Here is a 27480-nt window from a genome sequence, read left to right on the forward strand (position 1 = left end):
TTGGACTCAGGAACACACACAAGCTTTTGAAGAATTAAAGAAAGTTTTATGCCAAGCACCAGTTTTAGCGACACCATGTTACAGCAAACCGTTTACAATTTTTGTTACAGAACGTGATGGCACAGCGTTGTCTGTCCTCACTCAAGACCAAGCAGGTTCACATAAGCCGTGTGCTTATTTTTCTAGTACATTGGATTCAGTAGCTCAAGCACTCCCTGCGTGCTTAAAGTCAGTAGCAGCAACAGCGTTAGCAATAAGACAAAGTGATTCAATTGTTTTAGGTCATCAGTTAATAGTTCAAGTACCACATTCTGTAGAGGTTTTGTTAAACAGAACCCAGACTCAACACTTAACTATAGCACGACTGACAGGTTATGAATTAACACTATTCCAGCCACACATAGAAATCAGACGTTGCAGCATCCTGAACCCAGCAACACTGTTACCTACAGTTATGACAGATCCAGCTCCGCATGATTGTATAGAAATAATTAATGCAGTAACTAAGCCTAGACGAGACTTAACAGATGTCCCATTGACAAATCCAGACCTGACACTTTATGTGGACGGTTCATGCATGAGAACAAGTACAGGAGAATTAGTGGCCGCGTACGCCGTGACCACTGAAACTGAAATTAAAGAAACACATCGTATTGACACCCTGTCTGCTCAAGCAGCAGAGCTCATCGCTCTGACCCGAGCTTGTATTCTAGCCAAGAACAGAAATGTTAACATATACACAGATTCCCGCTATGCCTTCGGAGTTGTACACGACTTCGGAGTCCTCTGGCAAGAACGAGGTTTTCTGACTTCTCATGGGGCCAAGATACAACATGGCCCCCTCATTCAAGCACTGTTAGAAGCAATACATTTGCCCTCGGGCATATCAGTCATGAAGTGTAAGGCACATACTAAAGTCACAGATTCTGTTTCCCAGGGTAACGACCTGGCAGACCAGACAGCAAAACATACAGCATTGACTCACACCCAGACTACTGATGTGACAAAGACAATAGTACAAACACAGTGTATGACAGTTAGAGATCCCGCCCTAGACGTAATTGACATCCAGACACATGCTACTCCAGAGGAAATAAAGAAATGGACTGAACTAGGAGGGATTCAGACAGATCAAGGTTGGGTGACGAAGGGAAAATCTATATGGTTTCTCCCCGACTCAATGGTTCAAGTCATGATAAATACAGCACATAGTCCTGCCCATCTTGGAGAGAAAGCCATGTTAGACAGTTTACAGAACCTCTGGTACAACAAACACTTACGAGCAGCAGCAAAACAGAAAGTGCGTACTTGCATGATCTGTTGTCAGTTCAATCCAGGTAAAAGCGTCCCTGTTGAGCAAGGTGGATTCCATCCTCCCGATCACCCTTTTGAAGTCCTCCAGATGGATTATATCCAGATGAATAGCTGTAGAGGATTTAAGTATGTCCTTGTAATTGTTTGTGCTCTGTCCCGCTGGACCGAAGCATACCCAGTCCCAGACTACACTGCTCCGACCACTGCCAGACAGTTGGTTCGTGAATTCTTCCCACGGTACGGTTTGCCCCGTGTCGTGTACTCAGATAACGGACAGCCGTTCTCGTCCGAGTTGATGAAACAAGTTTCCCTCTTGCTAGGATATCAGTGGAGGTTCCACTGTGTCCGACATCCCGAAGCAGCTGGCCTTGTAGAAAGGCATAATCAGACACTAAAGATCCGTCTTGCCAAGATCTGTCAGGAAAAAGGGGTCGACTGGATAATCGCCCTGCCCGTGGCACTATTCTACATGAGAATGGTCGCCCACTCAAGATCAGGGCTATCCCCGTACGAAGTGGTCTTTGGCAGACCACCGAATATGTGGGGGACGCCCGTTCCGAAAAAGATCACTGATATTGATTGTAACATGTTGACAGATTACCTTGCCTCCTTGATGTCTGCACTCCAATCATGTCGTTCACAGGTTGCCGCAGCCTTCCCTGACAACACCGATGTAAAGGCGCATGAGGTCCGTCCAGGTGACCTGGTAGTCGTCCGGAATTTCGACCGGAAAAGTCCGCTGGAGCCCCGCTGGAAGTCTCCGAAGACCGTTCTGCTTACCACCAGGACCGCCGTGAAAATCGAGGGGAGAAAGGGGTGGGTCCACACGAGTCACATCAAGCTATGCAATGAACTAAAAAACGGACTGAAACAGGACTCTGACTCGTCCACCCCCACCAAAGACTGTGTTGAAGCACAAGACGTTACTGTGCCTAAAAGAGAAAAGACTCCTCAAGAACTTTACCGAATGAAGCTTCGATCTAGCAAGTCAGACAGTTTAATTGTTTAAGTCCTCCCCTAGGTGAATCGGTTAAATAGTTTCTGACATGTATCCCCTAGATCGAGTTAGAGAGAGAGAGGAAAAGAGAAGAACATATTGCAAATCACTTCGTAGTCACTGCATAGTGACACTAATAATCATGTTTATTCTGAGTATTCTAATTATTATTGCCAGCATTCTGCTTCCTATGTACTGGCCTATTTTCAGGCGTGAACAATCTGCTTACAATGTCTCTGCTGAACACACTTTTAGTGAACTTCCTGCACATGAACTCTCTTACAGACTTGCGCTGCGCAACAATACATTCATTAGTATGTTACACCATTCCCATCAGACAAGTAATGCTACAGACTGTTGGATATGTGGTCGACTCCCTCCCTACCAGAATTACAAGGGAGCTCTGCCTCTCTTTCCGTACCCATTCACTCACAATGGCTCCTGTGGAGCATGGTTTAAAATAATTAATTCTTTAGATCCTGATATTGCTGTTTTCGATGGGGGCTGGGTTTGGGGAAACTTGAACTTAGTCCTGCTCAACGTCTGTTATCCTGATAAAGAAGGACTTCCCACTCGAATAGGAACTGATCTAGAAAATGAAGTATATGGATTAGGTAATTACACGATTAGCCTTATGATCCTCACTGTTGAATCTGAAACTGCTCCAGTTTTGCCCCATATGTTAGTGTTACCAGTCACAGGTGAATTATGTGTTAGCAAGAAAGGTTCAGTACACGTAGGTCATAGTAAATGCACTACTGTGGTCGAGTTCAGTGACCATGGTAAATCGTCTTTTAAAGCTACCAGTCATTCCTACTTTGTTTGTGGTCATACCGCATACATACGTTTGCCCCCAGATTGGGATGGTACCTGTTACATTGCATTCCTTCTGCCACCTGTTTTTCTAGCTCCTCCTGATTACCATAGAAATACGAATCTAGCACCGAATAGACCCAAAAGAGATATTCCCCTTGTCGACTACACAGAAACGGCATGGGAACAGTACACTGATTTCAATAAAGGATTCTTTTTCTTCCTAGGACCTGTCCAAAACAGTAAATTAATACGCAGATTAACGAGAACACTTGAAGCAGTAGTGAACGAAACTGCCTCCGCTCTAGGTAACTTAACAGAGGAGCAGTCTGCTATACGGACTGTTGTCCTTCAAAATCGTCTTGTGATTGACGTCATCTTGGCAGATAGAGGTGGAGCTTGTAAGGTCATCGGGTCAAGTTGCTGTGTTTTCATTCCACAAAATGCACCATCTGTCTATCAAGCTATCACCCGTTTACATAAAATTGCAAATCAGATACATCAGAATCCAGGCACCTGGACTTGGTCCGGTTGGTTCTGGACTACGTTAACAGCTTGGGGATGGAAGATCTTATCCTTCCTAGGCATTGGCCTTGTTATAGTATTCAGTTGTTGCCTATGCCTGCAGTGTGGGCCAGCGATATGTGGACTGTGTGCCACATCCTGCATTGAGCATTCCAGTTGCCTCTCAAACAGTCAAAGAAAGAAAGACGAACATATGATGTTACAAGAACAAACCGATCGATTTATGAGGATCGATATATCATGAAGGGTCCGTAGGGAACAAGGAGGGAATGAGGTAATATAAATTTTATGGTCATGTTGTGTTCCCTAGCGAGTACCCCACCGACTCCATGTACGAGTTAAAGGTGCATGTAACTTCCCTCCTGTATCAGCTATGAAGACGCAAATACATTTGCGTCCAACGTTAACTTGTCCTCTTTCAGACCCACCATGAATGGGTTTGATGGTCCGTTCCTAAGTATGCTATGCCAACGTCTTTTTGAAGTGTACTCCTACGTTTTTCAGCCTGGCTGAAAGTAGGCCCTGAATCTCTGCCATCGAGCCTCTTTTTCTGGCTTCTGACTGCGAGGGCCTCTGCCCAAGCAGCCCCCGTTCCCGTGAACTCTGACTTACTTCTAGCGCGGCCCTCCGTGCTCAGCTCAGCCTGCTGCCTGCCAAGATTGACTATAACCTTCGAGTTATCTGTTTTCCTCCCGAAGATACATTCCAGCCTGCTAGCTTCAGTAAACATCCCTCCCCAGCTACAGGGCTAAAGGGCCGACCTGTCTTTATGCAAGTAATTCATAGCCTCTGTTGCCATGCTTCCATGGAAGGCCCCATGCCCCCACGCTTCTCATACAGACATTCAGGCGCTTATACACGCACTCACAGCAAGTATAGAATAGCTTCTGCTCTAGAGACCTTTCTGCCCAGATAGCTTAGTTCCTAAACATCAGATATCAGATATGATAGAAGCACAAGTTGATCTGACATGCCAGACTCCTGTCTCTTTCCGTCAGTGTAAATGTCAAGTCCCCTGCACCCCGTCTATCACACGTCATGCAGCTGCGCGCGCATCCAAGCTCCCGATTTCTGCTGACATTGCAACATTCTGTTAGCACCACCCCTTGGTGCCACCCACTTGCGTCACCTATCAGTGACGTTTCTAGCACACACCCTAGTTCACGCCTAGTTTACGCCTCTTGATGATGTACTAGCACCACGTGTATACTGTTATCTTGTCTTCTCTCAGCTGTTACGCCTCTTACATTGAACACTATGATGTAAATCAAGTATATAAGCTATGTATTGTCAATAAACGATAGCGCGCTCATCTATCCCTTCTGACACCCTGTGTGGTGGTCAGAACATGATATCCTGATTCCTTTATGAGGAATAAAACCCTTAGAAACTCTTACACCACGGACTCTGTTTTCCTTCATTCCGATTGAGTTATTATTGATTAAGTACTTACCTGCATAGAAATTAAGAGAGTAAATTAATTATTTACATCACTTTCTGCACTGCTCTTGCCTCTTTCTGTACCCTTGTTTCCTGTTTCTGTACCTCTTCTGCCTGTTTCAGCACCTCTCTTGCCTTTTTCTGCAGTTCTCTTACTTCTTTATGCATCTATTTTACTTCTTCCGCTCTTCTCTTGCCTCTTTATGCACCCCTCTTGCCTATTTCTGCACCTCTGTTGCTACTTTCTGCACGTCTCTTGCCTCTTTCTGCACACCTATTGCCTCTTTCTGCACCTCTGTTGCTTCTTTCTGCACTTTGCTTGCTTTTTTCTGTTCTCCTCTTGCCTCCTTCTGCACCTTTCTTCCCTCTTTGTGTGTATCTCTTGCCTCTTTCTGCACCCCTCTTGCCTTTGTCTGCAAATCCCTTGCCTCTTTCTGCACCTCTTTTTTATTTTTCAGTACTTCTCTTGACACTTACTGCACCCCTCTTGCCTCTTTTTCTGCACTTCTCTTGCTTCTTTCTGTACATCTCTTGCTTCTTTCTGCACACCTCTTGCCTCTCTCTGCTCCCGTCTTATATCTTTCTGCACCTCTCTTGCCTATGTCTGCACCCCTGTTCCCTTTTTCTGCACATCCCTTGCCTGTTTCTGCAACTCTCTTGTCTCTTTCTGCAGTTCTCCTGCGTCTTTCTACACCATGCTTGCCTCTTTCTGCACCTTTTTTGCTTCTTTCTGCAGTTCTATTACCTCTTTCTGCACTCTCTTTCCTCTTTCTGCAAATCTCTTGCCCCTTTCTACACTACTCTTGCCTCTTTTTGCACCTCTCTTGCATTTTTCTATACTTCTCTTGCCTCTTTTTGAACCTCTCTTTCCTCTTTCTGTACCTCTCTTGCTTCTTACTAAATCCCTTTGCCTCTTTTTGCACATCTGTTGCTTCTTTCTGCACGTCTCTTGCTTCTTTCTACATCCCTCTTACCTCTTTCTGCACCACTCTTCCCTTTTTCTGCACCCTTGTTTCCTCTTTCTGTACCTCTCCTGTCAGTCAAAAGAAACTTTATTTCGATTGATTTTACAATCATAAAAGTACATTATGGAAAAAAATTTGCAACAAATGTATAAACATTTTCATATGTACAATATTGACTAATACATAAGCAAAACATTAAATTGATCTTTAAAAAGGAATCGTCTATACAATGTAACCCTGATTGGCAGTTGAATAAAAGTTATGCACATAAAAATTTACAATGCAGAAACCGCTAATTGAGATCGAATTTTCAGACATGCCTTTAAGAAGCAAGCTATACATTTGGCAACAAATTGAGTGTCTAAAAACTGTAGTGCCAAGAGAGCAGGTCTGCATCTTCTCAGTCCTATTTGTCGGAGAAGTGGGACCAACCAGCGTTTGCGCTGGGTCTCGTAGAAAGTACAGAATAAAATTACGTGCAAAGTAGACTGAGGAGTACAGTCATCACAGGGACATCTAATTAATTCACGTGACCAGTCTAAGGGCTCAGGGAACGAGACAAGACGATAAAAAGAATCAAAACGAAATCTTGTTAAAACATATCTATCATAATTTGACAAGTAAAAAGACAGATAAGGTTGTATGCCAGGGAAGTATTGAATCACCATTAATTGGGTATTTCTGAGCACATGCGAAGGTCTCTTAAATGGGTGACACATAGATTCTTCAAGGTCTTTCTGGGTATATCCATTAGTAAGGGAGGGTTAGTGAAAAAAGCTGGACAATTCAAATCATTCAGAAAATTAAAAACATAAAGTAACCAAGGAATCTTTTTCCAGTGGGTCAGTGACAGGCAATCGGTTATTAGTAACCGGGTAAGATGGCATTGCTCTTTGGTCCATATACGGTGCCAGAGGAGGATCGGTTGGTATCTAATGGTGTCAGATAGATAATCCAAACCGAGCTCGATATGACTACCGTAATTAGGAGCACTTCGGGGGAGGGCTAGTACATACTTCAAGAAGTCATTTTCGGTTACTTGGAGCTCTCCGGCAGGAGCATAGCCCCATACGCCCGCTCCATAAGTAGCCACACTCAAACATTTGGCTTGATAGATTTTAAGTATCTCAGCAGGAGCGGGCTGCCCAACTTCCTGGAAAAAGAGGTCAGCGCTGCTGTTGTGCGCTGGAACTGCATTTTCTTACTGGTGATGGCAGGTTTCCAGGAGATCTGATCGTCGATGAGGATCCCCAAGTAAGGGTATTTCCTAGCGTTTTCTAATCTAGTATTGTCAATATAGAGAGGTTTGCATTTCTGAGCTTTCTTGCCAATATGCATAACAAAGGTCTTGGATTTGTTTACTTTTAAACCAAGAGAAAGCATATATTGACAATACTTGTCCAGTTGGAGTTGGAGCTGGTTTGGTGTTCTCGCTAGAATGACGGAATCATCAGCATATAGTAGTGCTGGGATTGGCCGGGTGTTTATGCAGGGGAGATCCTTGTTGCCTACCAGCATCGCTTGCTCCAGTCCATTTGTATAGATATTAAATAAAAATGCAGCAAGGACGCACCCCTGTCTGACGCCTTTTGCAATGCTGAATGAATCCGATAGCTCTCCATTAATGCCGTACCTCACAGATGCTTTAGCATCCGTGTAGAGCTCTCGAAGGAATTTCAAAAGTGGAGGATCTACTCCCAGGTTGCTCAGAATCTCCCACAACTTAGAGTGGATTATGCAGTCAAATGCGGAACTTAGGTCCACATAGACCAGATAAAGTTTTCCACCTTTGGCCCTAGCATATTTACCCTTAAGTAGGGTCAAAATAAGGGCCTGTTCTACAGTACCAAGTCCCTCTTGAAACCCAAACTGGAGGTCGGTTATGATCTTCTTCTCTGTGGCCCAATCCTGGAGACGCTCCAGGATTAGCCTCCCGGCGACCTTACCCAGCGAGTCCAAGAGGGAGATGGGTCTGTAGCAGGCTGGGTTATTGCGTTCTCCCTTTTTAAAAATGGGTAAAAGCACATATGTAGACCAAGAGTTAATTAGGCCGGCCTGTGAAGCTGCGGACATAACTTGTGTGACAATTGGGGACTAAGTCTAGGTTACTCAAAAAGATGTCAAGTGGAACTCCATCAGGGCCAGGAGCTTTCCCGGTCTTCGAGGAAGTCAATGCAGCAATGACCTCCGCGAGGTCGAAATGGAGGTCAATAAGATAGATATTATCCTTGGTAAGGACCTCCTCCCCGATTCGGGAGGCCAAGGTTGCAGAAGGGGAATCCCCAAAGATCTGTGAGTAGTGAGCTACCCATTTTTCAGCAGATACTGCCACGTCTAGGTGTCGAACAGCTGTGGCGTCCGCTAAAAAGGGGGACTTGACTGTTCGCCAAAATAGCGAGCTATCCTTACTCCTTGTGCTCTCGTGCAGTTGGGCCCAGAGATTGTTTTTTATTTCCCGTTTACGTTTTTTTTGGGCCAGTTTATAATTCCTTCTTAATGAGGCTATTAAGGCCATGTCCCTATCTTGACTATGAAGTGCTCTTTTTAGCGCACTAAGGGCTTTGCGGCAATGGGAATCGAACCACCCCCGGGAGTCCTTGTCATGTTCCTTATGTTGGCGAGTGAGCTCCTGCCGGATAGCTTCTAAGATATTAGCAAAACTAGAGAGGATCATATGGGGAGATGAGGTCTCCTCTAAACAGGTGTATATTAGGGGAAGGGTTTTTTGGATAATCTTATCGGTGACCTCATTGGGGTTGATCTTTGACCATTTTACTGTATAGCCATTGATTTTATCCATCGCCAGAGATTGCTGGGTTAAAAGACTGGACTTGCTGTGGGTTGGTGGAACTGAATTAAATATAATGGTAATACTGTTGGAGTAGTGATCGCTAGAGGGATCAGTACCAGTTATGAAGTATTTTAAACGATTCTTTAGGGTTTGCGAACACAGGATGTAGTCAATGGTGGTAGAGAGACCTTTACCATGAAAGGTCGGCTTGAACTCGACAACGGGACACACTGATTCGTTCGCAAACTCAAGTTCTAATGAAAAAAGACAGTAGTTTAAAGTAGTCCCAATGCTGGAGTGGATAAAATGGGTGATAGGGGAATCATGTTCATCTTGGAGCCCGCAGATACCTTTTTTTATAGTTGCTACACAGATAAACATTAAAATCCCCTCCCCACACAACATAACATTGTAACTGTGGATTCTTAGCTTTCTGTTCATGCAGATATAAAGTGATTTCTGTCAAAGACTTTACACAATCAGCAGGTGAGAAATTATTATACATGTTGATAAAATAGTAGATAGAACTTTTATCGGAGGCTAGCTTTAGAATTTGAACAGTTGGGGACACTAAAGGTACCTCTGTAGTCGTAAACGAAATTTGATTGGAGAGATAAATAGCTAAGCCACCCTTGGGTCTTCCATGGATGGACGGACTGGTGGGGATGTGGAAAGTTTTGTAACCCTGAATGTGAATAGGGTCAATAGCCCAGGTTTCCTGGAGGCAAACTATTTTGTACTTATTAATCACATCAATACATGTCTGAAGATGTATCTTAGATCTGAGGCCCGCTACATTCCAGTAAATGACTGGAAGATCCCAGGTTGATGGTAGGGTGGAATTAGAGTTCTGTGAATGAGCAAGAGATGGTGGATCGCGGGTCTGGGTGGTTGGGAGAAGGGTGGAAGAAGAGAGTTGTAAGTCACAAGAGGTTAAGGTGTTATGTTGTTGCCTCATGTGTGGCTCTTCAGGGAGGGATTGGTGAACATGGCTAGGATCTTGAATCAGAGGGGTTTTCAGATAGAAGGGTAAATCTGGCAGAGGGGTAAAAGGCTCGGTATGAGAGCCAGGCGGGGATGACGGGATAACTCCTGCCGACAGAGTTCTTCTGGGGATATGAATAGGTTGAATTTGAGTGTTATTACTGACTTTGGCATTGGTGAAGGGGTCTAATGGTCAGTCAACCATACCAGTTGTACATTCTCCCTGGCAACTCTAATTGCGCACATTTCGCTGGACATTTGCTGTCCTTCTTTTCCTTTGGGTTCTCAACAAACTTCTGGTAGTAACTTGTTTTGCCATCATACCAGAGAGAGCTGGTGTGATCCTTGTTTTCCCTTTTTTTCAATAAAAAACTACTCTTCTTTTCACATAAAGGATTATGTTCAGTTCACTTGCAGTGTCACTATAATTCAGATAAGAAGTGGGAAAGCCAATAGGTCTGGGTATTTTATAAGTGTAGCACTTGTGCATGGATTGGTGAATTTGTGTGTGAGATTGAATACATAGATGTATGAGAGAATGTGTGAGGAGTGAGCAGGTGGATGGAGTAGCGAGTGCAGTCAGGTAGAAGCAGGCCTGGGAGAAATTTAAGTTGTGCCAGTGAAATTTGCATAATTATGGAAATGTTGCATTATGCTGGTTATGCAATAATCCTGAAATCACTCCTTTATGTCTTGTCATGTAAACATGTACCATTCATGCTAAAAACGTACAGCGAACATGCAAGTTGTTGCAAAATGCACAGAAACAGCAAAAGACCAGTGGCTGTTGGTCACAGTTCTTTCGTTTTTATACACTTTTACAGCAAGAAAATTGTGTCAAATGACAGATTTGCATTTCCTGTAATCACACATAATTTGGTATATATTACCAACATTTTGTTTGAATAATTAAACGAAAGCAGTTGCACCAGCAGCAATTCCTCCATTTGAGCTGAGGACCCAGCCCCCCCAACACACTGTTGCTCAGAAAGCTGAAAAAATTGATTTTAATACCATTTTATTTTTCCAGATTTCTGCCTAGGAGAGGGGAGCGCGGGGCCAGTGCGACATTGTTGCCGCTTGGCAGCATGACGCTGCTTGGTAGCAATGATGAGTGGCCCCTTCAGTATGACCTGCGCCTGTAGCCTTATCCGGCTCCATCGCTACACAAACAAACACGCAATATTTTACTGACAAGATGAAGTCATCTGAGAACTCATCCCGTCTGTTCTTCAAAGTCATCAAAGAAATTGCTGAACCTCCAGTAGCACCGCTCCTGAATCCTACCCCATACTTTGTGATGATATAGCCCTTTACTTTCAGGAGAAAGTCATGAAAAGTTTTCACAAGCTCTCCCCTTCCGAGGAAACTGAGCCTGCCGCAGACCTCGCCTTGTCATCCTTACCTGCTATGCCTAGCTTGGCATAGTTTCCTGCTATCACAGTGACTCGCATAAAGGAACTCTTCTTTTGCCTCAAATACGGTTTCCCCACTGATCCTTGCAGGGTTTCCACTCTTAGACTTGCGCTCGAACTTATAACTGTGTTCCTGTGCAAAGTTTTTAATAAAATTCTTTTATCTGGGCAGTATCTGAACATCGGGAAGGAAGCCACGGTCTCACCCCTCCTTAAGAAGCCCAATGCCAACCCTTCAGAGATGAAGAACTATAGACCTATCTCCCTTCTCCACACCCCTGCCAAAATGCTGGAAAATTTATCGATATCAAACTTATGAATTTATTGAAACTCATGACATCTTGGACAGCTCCCAGAATGGTTTTCTGGCAGGTCACAGCACTGAATCCGCCTTGATTGCAGCCTCGGATTGCATCCGAATGCAGGTTGACCCGGGCGGATCAGCGGTGTTGATTCTTCTGGACCTCTCGGTGGTGTTTGACACCATTTCCTCAGTTTGCATGTTTCAGTGACTGCAGGATGTAGGTATCACCAGGAAGGCCTTGCAACTTCTCCACTCTTTTATGCACGGCAGAACCAATGTCATCAGCTATGGCGGGTTCAAAGCCAAGTCCTTCAGTCTTCCTTGTGGGGTCCCCCAAGGCTCCTCACTCAGCCCCACTCTTTTCAATCTTTATGTGACCCCCTTGGCCTCATTGGTGAGATCTTTTGGCTTCAAGGTCCTCTCCTATGTGGATGATACACAAATCATAATCTCCATCTCTAATGATTTGCAGCTGGTTGCTCAATGGTTCAATCTATGTGTGACCAGCATATTACGTTGGATGTATTTGTATTTGTATTTGAGCTTATATAGCGCACAGCTACCCGTAGTGGGTTTCCAGGCGCTTGCTTAGGGAACCCGTCCTGGTATTCCCCTGTGAGATAACCCCGGCAGGGTATCCACAAGGTGAAAGCCAGGCATCCCGCCGCGAGGGGCCGTTGTGGAGATTAAGCAAGCTATTGCCCAGAGTCGTAGAATGTGAACCCGTGTGTCAAGAAGGCACCAGAGCGAGAATTATCGAGTCCGTGGCATTTTTAGCCCAAGACCCGCCGAGGTGGGGAATTGAACCCTGGTCCAGGGCCGATCTCAGCTTCCGGGTCTGCCGCCTCTAACCCCTGAGCCACACTTCTCCAGATGAAGGACAACTCTCTTAAAATCAATACAGACAAAACTGAAGTATTGGTTTTTGGCCCTCAGTCCTCGATTTGATCTGCCACCTGGTGGCCCGAAACCTGCGGACCTCTTCCTGTCCCAGTGAGAATGGCTAAAACCTGGGAGTCGATTTTGATCAAGGCCTGTCTTTTGATGCCCAGGTGAACCGCACTGTTAGTACTTGTTTCCATATTCTAAAAACTCTTAAGAAAGTGCTGCCATATATTCCTTTGGATCTACATCGGCCCACCCTCATTGCCCTAGTTACCTCTCGGCTAGACTATTGCAATGCATTATACCTCAATGTCAGTAAAGGCTCTCTGAAAAAGCTTCAGGGGTGCAAAATGATGTGGCAAGACTTATTATTAACATCCCTAAACATCAGTCCGTTAGGGAAGGAATCTGTGCCTTGCATTGGCTTCCAATTAGTAAGCGCATCACCTTTAAGGATCTGAACTTAGTGTACAAGGCCATGCATTGTACAGGATTGTTACATCTTAAAACCTTGTTCCATTGGTACACCCCAGGCCGAATCTTAATGTCTTCTACTCAGGAAACAACTTGTCTTGCCTAGATTTGTTAGGTTCAGGTGGGGTGGCCGCTAGACTTTAGAATACTTTACCTCCATTTATCACCGCAGCGAACTCACTGGAGTCCTTTAAGAAGATCTTGAATACCTGGCTCTTTGCCTCGTAGTTGGTTGGTGCTAGTCTCTCTTTTGTCCCACCCAGCTCCTTGATACCTTTTGGTTTTATTGCGCTTTATAAATACCCATCCTACCCTATCCTATAATTCAACCTCTCTAAACCAGCTGTCTTAGACAGCTGGGTTGGAGAGAAGGCACCGGCCCACAGTGCCTTTCCAACCAATCCAGACGCTTCACTCAAGCTGCTTAACAGAATGAGAGCAGCATCTGGATTGGATAAGGAGCTGCGGGACCTTGTGCTCGGAGGAGTCTCGAGAAGTTTGTTAGATGTGCTGCAGGCTAAGGTAAGATTATTTTCTTTTTTGATTTTTAAACATTTCTTTATATGTATGTATTTTTGTATTCTGTTTATGATGTATAAATGATTAAACGTATGAATGTAATGTGTTAATTAGCATCATGAGTGTGAACTATATACAACAGTTGCCCCACAATTTTTGCCAGTTACCAACCACCACTGAGTTACACAACCTTTGCCCACCCTGGTTAGAATGTCGTAAATTAGCAGATATTAGGTTAGCATCCGCTGAAGCTACGCGCGATTTCAATGTTAATTTGACCAGGTTTCAGAGGCCATTTTACATTCCCGGCCTCCATTTTGAGTATCTGCACTACCTCGTGGTCATCATGTGTTTTGTCCTACCTCTTCGCCAGTTGACCACATGAACTGCACAGCAACAGGCTATATTTAGCCTGATGGTCAAGATCCGTGCATGCGCCATCAAACCACATCTGTTGTTAATCGATCATCCTTGAAAGATGTTTTCCAAACTGGTCAAGTTGTTAAAACTCCTCCCACATGTTGGATGTGTTCCAGAAATGTCCTTATATGTACATAAACTCGTCTTACGTGTGTGCCGCCTATTTTTCTAACTTGTGTGAGAGTAGAAAAGAACCACGTACCTTCCGTTCGGGGTGATACTTCTTACATTACCGAAGGATGCTGTTCGAATGTACCACCACCTCATGGGGTCTTAATAAACTTTTCTTTTGTATTCCAGTTTCCGTGCCAACTTCTGTTCTATGTCAAAGAGTTACTTGCCGCAGATGCAAACTCACTGCAATCCGATACAAAAAATTGGTGCCCGAATAGGGACTCATCGGCGACTCGGATGCCCAAAGGATTGGCCTAGACGAAGGATTGGAAACTCGCCCCGGACGCGATCGCTGCCAGAAGAGACCCGAGTCTTGGCATCTGCGGCGTTTTCCCCTTCTTTCTGATCTGGCCTTCCAGGTGGCGTCGGTCCTCGACTGAGATCTTGATCGTTGGGTTGCCATGCAGTGACCATTTGGTCGATTCGGGAACTTGGCAGTTGGAATCTGGGCGGTTGAAATAATCGGTAAGCTTTTGATTGGTAAGGTAATCTGCTGGCACTTACTGTGGCTTTTTGAATTTGTATGCGTTAGCTAACATTTAGATCTATGTTTTGCATTATATGTGGAGTGCACCTCACATAGGCAGGTAATGTGGAGATATTTCTCCGATCTTATGTTTACTTGAATGGCACAACGTACGTGAAATACTTTAAGTGCTATTTTGTATATTATTGCATATTTTGCAATATTTTTGACATGCCTATCCTTAGCACACTTCGAAAGATGTGTTGTGTTTGTAGTGATACTAGTTTACGATTAAATGAATCACAGCCGGCTCCACCAGAGGGGACACCTAATAGGGAAATATATGTCGAATTTGGACTTCCCCCCATAATGTATAGCACGTTATGGCGTCTATATACCAAAAAGGATCCTGAGTTACGATGGCCAATGCACAGGTCATTTGATTTACGAAAGGTTCAGTATGTGGAGCAGTGTTTGTTTGAGCGTCAGGCTAGACAAGATATGTTTGATTGTATACGTATGTGGGAGAAAGCGGTGCGTGAGTGAGTGAAGCGTGAGCAGGCCTTAGCTGATAAAGAGCAAAGGAAGGCTGCCCATGTCAAAGCTTTACAGCTACAGGAAAAAGAAATAAGTGAGCAACAAGAGAGGGAGAAGAGGGAGCATAATTTGCAGATTAATGGTCAATTCCCCGTTCGACTCCCTCTTTACCCTGTCCCTAATAATCTACCCGATGATTTTTCATTATTAGATCATTCTCCACCACCGTATGCGATGCCTTCGGCCCCGTACACGGACGCCAGAGACTCCCTTGAGGATCGGGACAAGGCGCGGAACACTCGTTCCATGCTTTCTGCCTCCCGTGCTTCTGAGTTACCATCCATCGCTCGTAAAATTAGCCCTAATACTGCTTCTGCCCCTGATGTTTTACTGGGTATGAAAGGGTGGTTAGAAAAAGAGCACTTGCATTTTTTGGAACATTTGGCTGAAGAGGTTATTGAACGATTTAGGAAATATTTGCCTGTGTTGGAATCTAAAGATGTAACAGATGATTATCAGAAACTGCGTAATGCTGTTTTTGTTCTCTCAGAGACACCCGATTTTGTCCGTCGTCTGATTAAGGTTCGGGACTCCGCAACGCAACTACGGGAGGAGGCGGCGGATCCAGCTGCGCTTCAGTTGACAACAGATGAAGTGGAAGCTTCTATCTTCGAATCAGGTAAGAGTCACGTAATACACGCAAAACCCATGCGGGAAGCCGCACCTTTGTATATTCCTCCTAAAGGCAATGGGACGGATGATAATAAACTGTCTGCTGATGCAAAGGGTTATTTTATTTATAATTAGGTTTATACTCTGTGGAATAGATTGGATGTTATGGCCCTTAAGAATGCTTTGCCCGATCCGCAGAAAATACCAGCAGATTGACCCCTGCATTATTCTCTCACTTGTTCCTCATTAGCATAGCATCGTAGCGCGATTGCAGACGCTGAGCGCTTATTACCTGGATTTGTAGCTGTCTGTGCATTTCTGCCTGTGACTGCATTAATTCTTTTTTCTGCTGGCTATTGCGACGCTTCCTCTCTGTCCTAATTAAATATCCCAGCCTCGTCCTGTTTGGCTTTGGGGTCGCTGCCATTTTGTTGATTGTTGTTGCTTCCCAGCACCGCCTCTCCACCCCGCTCCCGCCTCCCTGCTGACACACCCCTCGCCCCACCCCCCTCCACACTCCATTTATGACGCTTGAATTTACGTGCAGCGTCCACGCGCTGCTGCTGCGCCGAAGGTGCGCCAAAGGTAAGCCCGTCTACGCCCGTCCGCTCCGAGACCGCGCCCAGCGCCAGACCCCCTGGTTCCCTTAAGTCCCAGCCCACTCGCATCACTTACGATGCCACCACCCTCCTAGCCCTTAACCACGGTCGCTCCCCCAACTGCGTCCAAGCCGTTCCTGGACACACCCATGGACCCTTCTCTTGCTACTCCTGCAAGTTCGACGGCACCAAAACCAACTCCTCATCCACCAACACCAAACAGACACCTGACACCAACCACCTAAAATGCATCCTGCTCAACACCCGCTCGGTCCACAGACACGCCATCGAACTCTGGAATCTACTAGACACCAAATCACCGGACGTCGCCTTCCTAACAGAAACATGGATGAACGCCTCCTCAGCCCCAGACATCACCATTGCCATCCCGGAAGGATACAATATCATCCGGAAGGACCGCATCATGCAAACAGGAGGAGGCATCACCATCGTCCACAAAAATTCTATCCGCATCTCAACCAGCTCAGACGTCAACCTTGCCAACGCCGGACACCTCCACTTCCAGATCCACACCGACCCCAAGACCACACTCAGAGGCACCCTCCTCTACCGGCCTCCAGGACCCCTTGCACAATTCAGTGACGACATCACTGACTTTATCACCCCACACGCCCTCCCTTCCGAGGACTACATTCTATTGGGAGACCTCAATTTTCACCTGGAAAAGAGCAATGACAGCAGCACCACCACCCTTCTGGACAATCTTGCCAACCTCGGACTCAAACAATTTGTCACTACCCCCACCCACATTGCAGGTCACACACTCGACCCCATCTTCACCTCCAGCAAACATGTCTCATTCAGTCACACCACAGCTCTTCATTGGACGGATGACAGCTGCGTTCATTTTAACTACAATAAGACCACAATCCACAACCATCCTCAACCTACCCTGAGAAGAAACTGGAACAAAATCACCACCGACCAGATCTCCTCATCGCTTCTCCTAAACCCCCCCGCCCACTCCTCAAACCCCGACCAAGCAGCCACTAACCTCACCCAATGGCTATCCAACAGCGCCGACATCCTAGCACCGTTGAAAAAACGCCAAAGCAAACTAGGCAGCAAAAACGCCTCTTGGTTCAACGATGATCTTAAGAAATCTAAGAAACTCTGTCGCTCCCTTGAGAAGGCCTGGAAAAAAGACCCAAACACCAGCACCAGAGACGCCTTCAAAAACGCCACCCGCATGCACCACCAACTAATCGGATCTGCCAAGAAAGCCGCATTCAAAGATCGTCTAGATAACAACGCCCACAACAGCAAGGAATTATTGAACATCGTCAAAGAATTTACCAACCCTTCAGCCAACTCCAACGACATCACCCCCTCCCAAGCCCTCTGCGACTCCCTAGCTTCCTTCTTCCACAACAAAATCGCAGACATCCACAACAGCTTCGACAACCGACCCGGAGACCAACCCACTCAACCTTCCGCAGGACCTTCACCCCCCTTGAACTTCCTTAACGACTGGAACCCAATCTCCACCGAGGACACCATCCGCCTGATGAACTCCATCCACTCAGGATCCCCAACTGACCCATGCCCTCACCATATCTTCAACAAAGCAGACTCCATCATAGCACCACACCTCCAAGATGTCATCAACTGCTCCCTCAACTCCGCCACCTTCCCGGAAAGCTGGAAACACGCAGAACTCAGCGCCCTTCTGAAAAAACCCAAAGCTGACCCCACCGAACTCAAAAACTACCGCCCCATCTCGCTCCTTCCATTCCCGGCCAAAGTCATCGAGAAAGCTGTCAACAACCAGCTCGCCGCCTCCATTAGTGTTGTAAAACCTTCAACCACAATATAATATAACATACATAGGCTTTTTATATTTTGCCTCTTACAAAGCTGACCTTCAGAACCACTAGGAAAAGCTCCGCTTTAGAATTAACGATTTTCTGGTTACGCAATAAAATAGAGTAAAGTATCTCTGTCCTGTTTGTTTTAGCATACAATTAAAAGCGTAATAAGAAGATTTTCCAACATCCATAATTAGATACAAACAGGTAATTAATACAAACTCCCCACACAGCTATATCCATCTGTTGTGTAACATATGGCTAAACATTTAATAGGTTATGTTTAATATTTATACAGAACACATGCTATACTTACGGAATTTCTCTGCCTCTTGAAAAATCGGTCTCCTTAACCAGCAGACCCCGCGCCATCAACATAGGTAACATAGCGTAACCTTATTGACACCTTTTTAACGCTACCCCATGCCAACAGATAATCATGAAAGTTCCTTTTTGCCTTCCAGTTCTTGTCTTAAACCATAGATTGTCCAGGATCTGCCCCAATATACATTCAGTGACCACAAAGATTACATCACTGGTAATTTTCCTTTTACCTTGCTGCCAATATCACATATCAGCACCTAAGTATATATTCTATAAGCACTGCATGCACTTACCCATATCACCTCTTGGGTGCAAAAAATATAAAGGGAATGACCAGGATCTGACTTCTTCCCCTCTCACTGCTGAATCTTTTATTTTCTCGACTATCCCATTTCACTTTCTTATAAGGAGTTTGTGTCAGTTATGAGCACTTAGTTGTTACTTCTAAAATATAGATATGTATATATATATGATGCCATTGATTGAGAATGTTATACAAAGAATTTATAGAAATATTGACATTTACATGTTCTTTGTGTACTTTTTACTTTGCAGAAAAATTGTCTGATGCCCTCAATCTTTTAATAATCTTGCTGTATAAATTGTTGTTTATGTTGTCTCTGGCCCTGAGGAAGGTGGCTCTCACCGAAACGTACGTCGGCCTAACATCATTTGTCATGGATACCAACTAGTTATTCCCATCATAACTAGTAGAACTATACCATCTTGGTTCCCATATGTATTCCACTTAGTACACCTCAGAATTGCCATTTGTATTAGTCTTTTGTCTTGCATAAATTAGTCTTTAGTATGTGTGATGACAGATATGTTACTTTTAGAATAGACCACAGTATGACTGGTATGTAAGTATGTTTGCATGAATGTTTAGATTAGCTGCTATTAGAGGGCACTCTTAATGTAATGTTTTCTCTTTCATGAAAGTATGCTTGTAAACTAGATCAATTTTTTGCTGAGTATATAATGAACAATTTAGTTGAAAATATGTGTCTAAAAAATTCCTTTTTATAAAAATGTGAAAATATTAATAAATTTGTTTCGAATAATACCTCACAGTTTCTCTCTTTGGCATCTCTTCAAAAAACGATTAGATTTATTCAATGTTAAAAAGAAATATAGGTCCTTACTGAGGCTCTGTATGTTTTGCTTACCACACCTCCAAGATGTCATCAACTGCTCCCTCAACTCCGCCACCTTCCCGGAAAGCTGGAAACACGCAGAACTCAGCGCCCTTCTGAAAAAACCCAAAGCTGACCCCACCAAACTCAAAAACTACCGCCCCATCTCGCTCCTTCCATTCCCGGCCAAAGTCATCGAGAAAGCTGTCAACAACCAGCTCGCCGCCTTCCTCGAAACCAACAAATCCCTCGACTCCTCACAGTCTGGCTTCCGAGCCAAACACAGCACTGAGACCGCCCTCATCGCAGCCACAGACGACATTCGAACTCTACTGGACAATGGAGACACAGTCGCCCTCATCCTCCTCGACCTCTCCGCTGCCTTCGACACAGTCTGTCATAGCACCCTTCTACAGCGCCTCAGAAACGTCGGAATCCAAGGAAAAGCACTGGAATGGATCACCTCATTCCTCACCGGAAGAACCCAGAGAGTCCGCCTTCCACCATTCAAGTCAGAGGCCTCTGAAGTCATCTGCGGCGTGCCTCAAGGATCGTCACTCAGCCCCACCCTCTTCAACGTATACATGAGCCCCCTCGCAGCCATCGCTCGCCAACACAATCTCAACATCATCTCCTACGCTGACGACACTCAACTGATCCTCTCACTCACCAAAGACCCTAACACCGCCAAAACCAACTTACACGAAGGAATGAAAGAAGTAGCCGAATGGATGAAGCACAGCCGTCTGAAACTGAATTCAGACAAAACAGAAGTCCTCATCTTAGGCACCTCCCCCTCCGCCTGGGACGACTCTTGGTGGCCAGAGGCCCTCGGAAAAGCACCCATCCCTACGGACCACGCAGGGAACCTGGGCGTCATCCTGGATTCCTCACTCTCGATGACCAAACAAGTCAACGCCGTTTCATCTTCCTGCTTCAACATTCTTCGCATGCTCAAAAAAACATTTCGCTGGATCCCCACCGAAACTAGAAAATTGGTCACTCACGCACTGGTCACGAGCCGCCTGGACTATGGAAACACCCTATACGCCGGTACCACCGCTAAACTCCAGAAAAAACTCGAACGCATCCAGAACGCCTCAGCTAGGCTCATACTAGACATCCCGCGTAAAGAACACATCTCTGGTCACCTGAAAAACCTCCACTGGCTCCCCGTACATAAGAGGATAACGTTCCGCCTCCTCACCCACGCACACAAAGCACTCTACGAACTTGGACCCGAATGCCTCAACACACGACTGTCCTTCTACACCCCCACCGGTCAACTACGATCCTCCAACCAAGCCCTGGCCACTGTACCTCGCATCAACAAAACCACCATGGGAGGTAGATCCTTCTCCTACCTGGCAGCTAAAACCTGGAACTCACTTCCCACTCACCTTCGCCTTACTCAGAATCACCTAGCATTCAGGAAGCAACTCAAAACTTGGATATTCGACAAGTAATTCCCCACCCTCCTCAAGCGCCTTGAGACCCTATGGGTATGTAGCGCGCTATACAAATCTATTGACTTGACTTGATTTGACCTTTTATGAAGAAGTAGGGGGAGCTATTAGTTCTTGTGTCATGACATTAACTGACATCGATTCATTTTTCGGGCTAATATTTCCCCCTGATATGTGGCGGGCTATTCGTAAAACAGATGATCGAGTGAATTTGGTGGGAGATTGGAATGATCTGGAACAAGCGGATAGTGATAGGGAACCTGCAGGTAAACCGTGTAAAGTAATTCTAGATCTTCCAGTAGCTATTTTGACTGAATTGAAATTACTCATCCCGCCTAGAAAGATTGATTGGACTATGTTAGCTTTGTGCAAACAGAAAACAGATGAATCAGTGTCGGATTTCTTTACGCGCTTTGAGGAAGCTTTTCATGATTTTAGTGGACAGTCATTAACAGATGATACAGGTAGACATCTGTTTGTTGATAAATATGTAGCAAATGTTTTTACCGGAGATTGCTAATCGCTTGAAAGCGAGTGAAAGTTCGTGGACCACCGCGTGTCCCGCTTCCATTTTAATGATGACTCAATATTATGAGCGACAGGAGCTAGAGGCCAAAGAAAATGAAGATAAAAAGACCAAAGTTCTAAAAACAAAGGTTATGATGGTTCAGGTTCATGCCCCACCTGCTAGAGGAAATGATAGGGGCAGACGTGGGTCTTATGCCCCGCCTTATTCTCGTTCTGGTTTGTCTGCAGATCAATGTGCGTACTGCAAACAGTTTGGGCATTGGATCTCAGATTGCCCTGTGCTACGTGCCCAGCAAAACCAACGTTGCCGAGGCCAATCTAGAAACAGAACGGGGTATTTAAGCCCAAGGGAAAGTATGAATGATTGTGATAGGTTTGAATCCAGTGGGTGTAGCCAAGATGGGTATAATACCTCCAATAGGCGGAACCAGTATCAAATATCTGATTGTATGCCTCCTGAATTTCAAGAGGCTGCCTATGCATAGGTTTGCCTAGGATGGAGTATGGAATCGATTGAAGTTCCAGTAGATCAGAAAGGTCCATAAATTACAGTGCATGTTTTGTGTTCTACTGATCGGTTTCTGGTTGATACAGGAGTTACTTGTAGCGCCTTGTCTAAACAATTGGTTCCAAGGGCTCCCCTGTCTGGCACACCGATTACATTGATAGGGATCGATGGAACACCTTCCCTTAGCCCATTGCCACAACCACTTCCATTCCACATTGATAAGTTTACAGCTCCCTGTCCGTTCTCGCTGTCTCCACATACACCAGACAATATTGTGGGTATTGATATGCTATAACACTTTAGGGCTACGATACGCTGCTCTCCTGAAGGGGTGCGCGTAATTTTGAATGAGAATCATCCTAAGGCTGAGAGATCGTGTCTTGTTAAGAAAGATGCTGCATTAGCTTCACTCCCAAGCATTTTGTGGGCCACTTCTGATACTGATGTAGGGCAGATGGTCATTCCCCCGGTGCACATTAGTGTTAAGGAGGGCGCTTTGTTGCCCAGGGTGCCACAATATAAGATTTCAAGAGAAGGAGAAGAAGCATTGACACACATTATTAGAGATTTGATTACGGTTGGAGTTGTGGAAGAAGTACCCTACAATGTCTGCAATAGCCCCATTCTTCCTATTTTAAAGAAAGACATTGATACTATGAATTATCGTTTTATCATTTATTTAAGGGAGGTAAATAAAATTGTGGTGCCCCAATATCCTGTGGTTTCTGATATAACTACACTACTTATTTTGGTTCCACCCACAGCAACTAAGTTCTCTGTTATAGACCTGAAGAATGCCTTCTTTTCGATACCTATTCATCCTGATAGCCGATATTTATTCGGTTTCACTTTGAATAATCGATTGTGTATATTTTGTAGAGTTCCTCAAGGTTATACGGAGAGTTGAAGTATTTATAGTCAGGCATTGAAAAGGCAGCTGGATTCTTTTGAGCTACCAACAGGAGTGGCTCTTATCCAATATGTTGATGACATATTGTTGGCAGCCGATACGCCTGAACAATGTGAGGAAAGTACTTCATCCTTGCTCTCCTTCTTTGCCACACATCACCATAAAGTGTCACGGAAGAAATTGCAACATTGTAGACCAAAGTTGACCTACGTAGGTCATCTTCTGTCTAAGGAGGGACGTGCACTGACATCAGACTGTATTCAAGCAATATTAGATACACCAGTGCCTTCCACTCAGAAAGATGTTCGTGCTTTCATTGGGCTGACTTCATTTTGTAGACAATGGATATTAGGATTTTCACATATTGTAAATTCCTTGTTAGCACTTTTAGCAAAAGACACCCCGATCCCCCTATCATGGACAGACGAATATCAGAATGCTTTCTGTCAGTTAAGACAAGCCCTTTGTTCAGCACCAGTGTTAGGCACACTAGATTATACAAAGGTCTTTACACTTTATGTACATGAGAAAGATGGGAGCGCATTGTCAGTTTTAGTGCAGACACATGGTGATAAACAACGTCCGTGCGCATACTTTTCAGCAGTACTCGATCCTGTTGCACGAGGGTTACCTGGGTGCTTTCGATCAGTTGCAGCAACAGCTGTATCAATACGACAGAGTGAAGGAATAGTTTTGTCACACAAATTGTTGGTGCTAGTACCCCATGCAGTAGATGCTTTACTGAATCAAACGAAAATGCAGCATTTAACTAGTGCCCGTCTAACAGGATATGAGTTAATGTTGCTGGAGCCTCATATTACTATGAAGAGGTGCGCAACTTTAAATCCAGCTACTTCCGGCATCTGAATCTCAGTCGCAAGAATCACATGATTGTATTTTTCTTACTGAGGAACAGACAAAGGGTTGCATTGACTTGCAAGACACGCCCCTTCCAGATGTCGATGGGGAACTGTGAGTTGATGGGTCATGTTTGAAGCTGCCAAATGGTACAACTTGCGCAGCCTATGCGATCACGACACTTGAGACAGTGGTAGAAACGGCTTGCATACCACAGAGGTCAGCTCAGGCAGCTGAGCTAATAGAACTGACAAGAGCATGCGAGCTTAGCGCTGGGTTGTGTGTAAACATTTATACAGATAGCCGCTATGCCCTTGGAGTATACACGATTTTGGTCTGCTCTGGAGGGAGAGGGGATTTTTAACATCACATGGGATACAAATAATGCACGGAGAATTGGTGCACAACCTTTTAACTGCATTAACATATCCAAAGAAGATAGCAATTGTGAAATGCAGTGCACATAAAAACGTGACTGGCAAAATAGGGCAAGGTAATGCTCTTGCTGGCCAAACACCTCGTGAAACTGCGAGGCGACAAAATGTTACCTCCATGTACGTAGTAAAATCTGAAGCTGAGCGATGGCATGATGCTAGAGAGGAAGTGTTAGACATACAGAAATCTGCTTCTGAAGCAGAACTCGAGCAGTGGTCTAAAGAAGGGGTACTGGATGATGAAGGTTGTTGGCGCAGCAAGGATATGGAGAGATGGATATTACCTGCGGCCTATTTACAACCGATGGTTCAAATGGCACATGGACTGGCACATGTTGGAGCTCTCGCAGTTACTAAATTGCTTGCACGATTTTGGGAGCATCCTGAGATTTCCAGTACAGTTAAGAGAGTAGTGCAGTCCTGCTTGATATGCTTGCAGCATAATCCTGAAAAAGGGACGTCCACCCCTGCGGGAGGGTTTGCTCCACCGACCGGCCCGTTTGAAGTACTACAAATGGATTACATTCAACTTGAGCGCTGTATCAATTTGAAGTATGTCTTAGTAGTGGTATGTGCTTTCAGTAAATGGATATAAGCCTATCCTACGAAAGATAATACAGAATTGACTACAGCCAAAGTGTTATTGAAGGAGTACTACCCAAGGTTTGGTGTTTGTAAACTTTTGTGGAGCGAAAATGGACCTCATTTTGTGAGGAAAATTGTGGAGTGTGTCCTGAAAGGATTAGGAATAAAACAAAAATTTCATGCTGTGTTTCACCCGCAGTCAGCAAGATTGGTGGAACGATACAATGCTACTCTGAAGCTTAAACTAGAAGAAATTGTGGCCTCCACGTCCTTGAAATGGCTGGATGCACGGCCTCTGGCGTTATTGTCTATAAGATCGATAGCCCACTCGCAATCTGGTCTTACGCCATATAAGGTGGTGTTCGGGAGCCTATGAATATTTGGGGAGTCCCTAAGCCACACTCCATACACGATGTACCTTGTATATTGATGAATGACTATCCGGCGCGCTTAACAGATAATTTGCTTTGTATTCATCAGCAGGTTCGAGAAGCTCTTCCGGACAGATCTACGGGTGAGGCTCATGATCTTCGGCCTGGCGACAACGGATGATAAGGTCATTTGAAAGGTCGAGCAGTCTGAAGCCGAGGTGGCGTGGACCGGAACAAGTCCTTCTGGCGACCTAAACAGCAGTGCAAGTGACCAACCAGAAAAGGTGGATACATACCACCCACTGTCGCCGTGTTTCCCCCGACTTGGTGAAACCTGCTACGTTGACCGACTACCGAGACATCTTGGACACGGAGAGGAGTCCAGCCATCACGCCCGACGAATCTGAGGAAGTCTTTCCGGACCACACTACTCCTGGAACATCGAGATACCATCTGAGACCAAGAAAAGAAGTTGTTGTGAAGAAGACTGGTTGAGCTACCGCCCGGGGTTAGTAGAACGGAATGCCGAAATGGCAAGGGGTGGGATAAGCTTTGCCTAGTGTAGTAACACCCGTCTTGACCTTCAGTGAAGAAACCAACGACTGTCCCTTGGGCTCAGTGCTCATTTGCTAAGTGCTTGCTGGACAAACTTGTTCATGTTGCTGTCAACATGAAAGACAAGAAGATAATTTGTGTGTTAGGTTTTGCTGTTACCATGATGGTCATAGCAACGACAGCTTGGTTTGCGTAAAGAGTGGCCCCAGCACGAGAATACTTGTTTGCCACTACTCCCGCTCCTCCTGAGCACTTTCATTTTACTCTCCCATGCCATGAACAGACGCACAGACAAACATATGTAAATAACACTTTCATTCAAATGCTACATTATACGCACAATACTACGAACACAACAAACTGTTGGGTGTGCGGAATGTTACCGGGTCATCAAAAGTACGGAGGAACGCCTCTCATTCCTCTCCCTTTTTCTTATAATGGTTCCTGCTATGCTTGGTATGCACTCTTCTTCACCTTACGATTGCCATCAAAGGGTGGACTTCTTTTCCGCCTCAACCAAGTTTGTCATCAAGATGAAAATGGATAACCACAAGCGGAGGGGACTAGATCGGAGTGGGAAGAGTACCAGTCCAGACAATGCCTCCTCGCCACATATCTTTACCAAGACAAGAGCAGCAAATACAACTGATTTATTTGTAATTTCTGTTTCTAAGGCTAAAGCAGACTTATGTATTAAAAATTAGGGAATAATTCCAGTTGGGGAAAGTGAATGGACTACTGTCCTGGCATTTGATTGAAAGAACAATATTACAATTGTGACATCGCATAATACATTCTTTATCTGTGGAAATAGAGGCTATTACCGACTTCCAATGGGATGGTTAGGAATATGTTATGTGTTGTTTTTACTGCCCCCTGTGTTTATAGCACCCAAAATGTATCATAAAAACTCTGTATTATTCCATGAATTGGTTGTAAAAAGAGTTAAGAGAACTATAAGCATAGATAATGTGGACCAGACAGACACATCACTACAACAGTATGTTAATATTAATTTAGGATTTTTTTTTTGCCGGTGCTGCTCTGAACAGTAGGAAATTGAGACGATTAACACGTATTGTAGAAGCTGTTGCCAATCAAACTGCTATGGCATTAGGGAATATTACTGAGGAGCTTCAAATTACTCGAACTGTAGCGCTCCAGAACCGATTGGTTCTAGATGTCACATTGGCTGATCGAGGAGGTGCATGCCGCATTATCGGAAGTAGCTGTTGTGTGTTCGTACCTGACAATTCACCCTCAGTATATGGTGCAATTTCTAAATTGCACAAAATCACTGCTGAAATTCATCCTGGGAACGGTACATGGACTTTTTCGGGTTGGATATGGACACTGCTCTCTACTTGGGGTTGGAGATTATTGACTATTCTGTGCGCAATAATTGCTATATTCATTGTCCTTTGCTTATGTTTGCAGTGCGGTCCCACTCTATGTTCCATTTGTATTACTGCCTGCATTCCTTCCCGGAAGCATATAACTGAGATAAAGGCTCAACAGCAAATGATGAACCATGAAATAGCTAAGATAATGCTCATTGACATCAATGATGTATATCAGGACTATCAAAGGTATGGAGGTAGCTTCAGCTAAATGCTAAAAGGGTCATCTGTCGTAAATTAGCAGATATTAGGTTATCATCCGCTGAAGCTACGCGCAATTTA

The sequence above is a fragment of the Lissotriton vulgaris genome, chromosome 7, assembly GCF_964263255.1.
Source record: "Lissotriton vulgaris chromosome 7, aLisVul1.2, whole genome shotgun sequence".
In the NCBI taxonomy this organism is placed as follows: Eukaryota; Metazoa; Chordata; class Amphibia; order Caudata; family Salamandridae; genus Lissotriton; species Lissotriton vulgaris.